Raw genomic sequence first — 4134 nt, 5'->3', positions numbered from 1 at the left:
TGGGGGGAGGAGGGGAGGAGGAGGAAGGGGAGAAAAACGAGGAGGAGGAGGAGGGGGGGGTGGAGGAGAGGAAAGAGACGAGAGCAGAGAGGAAACGAAGGCAAACACGGAGGGTGATAGAGGAGGAGGAGGAGGATGAATGAACAAGTTGAGGAGTATGAGGAGCAGGGCAGAGAATGGAGAGACCTGGACCTGTGAGTTTCTCAGAATCAGTTCAACTCGGGCTAAAAGTAGTCGCTCAAAATTCAAATCAGTCCAGGTCCCCAGACCTGCAGGGCTCCTCTACATCACTGGGGTCTAGAGAATATGATTAATTACATATTTGTGCCACTGAATATGAACTACAACAGGTCCTCCATGCTTGAGGTGCATTGGTTTTACCAAACCGCTTCATCGGTGCCAAGTTACTGACACTAAGGGCATTATTATGATTTTACTCCATGACAGGACAACTCTAAGAACTGGCTGCATTATTTCCATTAACAACACACCTGACAACTGTTTTCTTTAAGAAGCAGCTGCTTTGGGTATAAAATGTCCTGATTCCCTGAAACCAGAATGACCAGACTTGTTTTCTGAGTTCTCTGTCACAGAAAACAGGGAAAACTAGCCCATATTCACAACTAAGAAGCTGGAACTAGTGGATTCTTCACCTTTTTGCTGGAGAAAAATGACAATTTATATCAGTGAATTGATTGATCAACTAATCATTTCAGCTGTAGGTTACTGGTTGGTTTCTGTGTAGACCTTGGCTGTACCACTAAGCCCATGAAAATGTACAGTGGTGTGAAAAAGTGTTTGCCCCCTTACTGATTTCTTATCTTTTTGCATGTTTGTCACACTGTAATGTTTCAGATCGTCAAACAAATTTATATATTAGTCAAAGATAACACAAGTAAACACATCATGCAGTTTTTAAATGAAGGTTTTTATTATTAAGGGAAAACAAAATCCAAAACTACAAAGCCCTGTGTGAATAAGTGTTTGCCCCCTAAACCGAATAACTGGTTGGGCCACCCTTAGCAGCAACAACTGCAATCAAGCGTTTTCGATAACTTGCCATGAGTCTGCCACAGCGCTGTGGAGGAATTTTGGCCCACTCATCTTGGCAGAATTGTTGTAAGTCAGCCACATTGGAAGGTTTTCGGGCATGAACTGCCTTTTTAAGGTCATGCCACAGCATCTCAATTGGATTCAGGTCAGGACTTTGACTAGGCCACTCCAAAGTCTTCATTTTGTTTTTCTTCAGCCATTCAGAAGTGGACTTGCTGGTGTGCTTTGGATCATTGTCCTGCTGCAGAACCCAAGTTCGCTTCAGCTTGAGGTCACAAACGGATGGCCGGACATTCTCCTTCAGGATATTTTGGTACACAGCAGAATTCAGGGTTCCATTTATCACAGCAAGTCTTCCAGGCCCTGAAGCAGCAAAACAGCCCCAGACCATCACACTACCACCACCAATATTTTACTGTTTGTATGATGTTCTTTTTCTGAAATGCGGTGTTACTTTTACGCCACACATAATGGGACACACACCTTCCAAAAAGTTCAACTTTTGTCTCGTCTGTCCACAGAGTATTATCCCAAAAGTCTTGGGGATCATCAAGATGTTTTCTGGCAAAACTGAGACGAGCCTTTATGTTCTTTTTGCTCAGCAGTGGTTTTCGTCTTGGAACTCTGCCATGCAAACCATTTTTGCCCAGTCTCTTTCTTATGGTGGAGTCATGAACACTCACCTTAACTGAGGCAAGTGAGGCCTGCAGTTCTTTGGATGTTGTTGTGGGGTCTTTTGTGACCTCTTGGATGAGTTGTCGCTGCGCTCTTGGGGTAATTTTGGTCGGCCGGCCACTCCTGGGAAGGTTCTCCACTGTTCCATGTTTTCGCCATTTGTGGATAATGGCTCTCACTGTGGTTCGCTGCAGTCCCAAAGCTTTAGAAATGGCTTTATAACCTTTTCCAAACTGATAGAGCTCAATTATTCTCTTTCTCATTTGGTTTTGAATTTCTTTGGATCTCGGCATGATGTCTAGCTTTTGAGGATCTTTTGGTCTACTTCACTTTGTCAGGCAGGTCCTATTTAAGTGATTTCTTGATTGCGAACAGGTGTGGCAGTAATCAGGCCTGGGTGTGGCTAGAGAAATTGAACTCAGGTGCGATAAACCAGTGTTTTGACAGGGGGGCAAACACTTGTTCACACAGGGCTATATAGTTTTGGATTTTGTTTTCCCTTAATAATAAAAACCTTCATTTAAAAACTGCATGATGTGTTTACTTGTGTTATCTTTGACTAATATATAAATTTGTTTGACGATCTGAAACATTACAGTGTGACAAACATGCAAAAAGATAAGAAATCAGTAAGGGGGCAAACACTTTGTCACACCACTGTATACTAATATATAAATTTGTTTGACGATCTGAAACATTACAGTGTGACAAACATGCAAAAAGATAAGAAATCAGTAAGGGGGCAAACACTTTTTCACACCACTGTACTTTAGGTATTAAAACTTAAACTCCCTTTTGATTCTTGTGCATCATTTCTCCTCCTGTGCCAGTGTGCGAGCAGCATGTTGCTGGTTGAGTTGTTGAGATGAAGTTGATGTTTAACTGTTTGATAAACGACTGATTATTTCTTTTAGATTCATCTTCTGATTGTTTTCTGGGTGAATCCACAGTTTGTTTGGTTTGTAAAAATCCTGAAAGTTAATGTTGAAGCACTTTGTCTCAGATTACAGTTAAGCTACAGATGGTTGATGTGTCGACGTTGATCCACGGAAGAAGACTGAGCGTCGTTACCATGGCTCTACATCAGTGAAGTGTTGGGTTGGATTTACCTGATTCCTGAAGTGATGATGACAGCAACAGTATGATCATTTGGCAGGAAACCGCAGGTTTGCAGCAAGGTTATTTATTTAGTCAAAACATACCAAACAACCTCACCAGTCACAGAGAGCGGCGATGTTTCCAGAAGAAACCCGCTTCATGTGAGGAACTCAGGTTTAACACAACCCTGTGAAGCACAAACACTGAAACAGCTTCCTCTTATTACCAAACTAAAACTCACTTTGTTCCAGATAAACAAGCTCTGCAGCAATCAGACTGCACGTGATTTGTAACAGGCAGAAACATGTAGAAAACTCACTCACTCTTCCCACAGCAGGAACTCAGAGTGACATGCTGCCGCTGTCAGGTTTTGCATCTGTTTTTAGCTCTGTTTAGAGATCAGCTCCCAGAGTGACATTAGGACCTCGTTCAGGACCGGTAAATCCAAGTTTCAACTTCTTTCACATTATCAGACAAGCACAGTGTCAGAGCGAGGGCAACTACGACAAACAGCATTTTATTCCAGTGTCTGTGTCAAGCCAATCCTTTATTAGGTGTCTACACCCAGTAACTAAAGTCTGCAGGATTCATCCTCTGGGAGCTTTAAATGTCTGCAAGAATGTAAAGCTAGTCCATCCAGTGGTTGTTGAAATACTCTGGTCCAAACCAGCTGACCACTGCTAGAGGCTAGAGCATAGCTAACAACGAGCAGAGGAAGTCAAAGTGTTTTTATCGGCCCTGAGTTGTGTCTACAGTCTCTTCAGGCTGCAGACAGTCAAATAACCTTCATCAGTAAGGCAGGGCAGGCTGTTTGTCACCTGAGAGGCAAAACCTGGGACTAAACAGTCCACAGGACACTGCAGTGAGTGCTGCAGGTGCCTCAGAGGAATGCAGCAACATTTTATCAGCTTTTTTTCTATTGAATCTGGATTTTGGCAGCTGCTGGGTCAGAGGACATCGTATCTTAACGTATTTACAGAAAAAAAAAAGTAAAGTGAAACAAGCTCATATTGATTTAGATGAACTCTAATAGAAAATATCAACTGTCCAGTCCCCTCTCCCCAATAAAACATTAAATATTCAAACTGTAATGACCTGCTTCGATTCAAATGAACAGTCTGACCACAACAGAGCGTTCCAGCAGAGGGCGCTCTTTAAATTCACTATCATCTTGACCTACACTGCTGCCATTCTGACCTACAGCATCAATTTAACTAATCAATAAAAATTGAGGACAGTAGGTCTTTAAAAAAAAAACAGCTCCACATTCCCACGAGAAGCTCTCTATGAATTGTCCACAAGTCTCAC

General features: G+C 42.4%; 1 protein-coding gene across 1 annotated transcript in view; it reads left to right on the top strand.

Annotated features, from left to right (window-relative positions):
• LOC109955698 (chromosome alignment-maintaining phosphoprotein 1) overlaps positions 1–4134 on the top strand; it is a 7048-nt gene that overhangs the window by 2671 nt on the left and 243 nt on the right. The window lies entirely within an intron of this gene.

The sequence above is a fragment of the Monopterus albus genome, unplaced genomic scaffold, assembly GCF_001952655.1.
Source record: "Monopterus albus unplaced genomic scaffold, M_albus_1.0 scaffold16.1, whole genome shotgun sequence".
NCBI classification, from domain to species: Eukaryota; Metazoa; Chordata; class Actinopteri; order Synbranchiformes; family Synbranchidae; genus Monopterus; species Monopterus albus.
The sequence above is the reverse complement of the archived record's forward strand: the minus strand, read 5'-3'. Positions and strand labels throughout refer to the sequence as shown.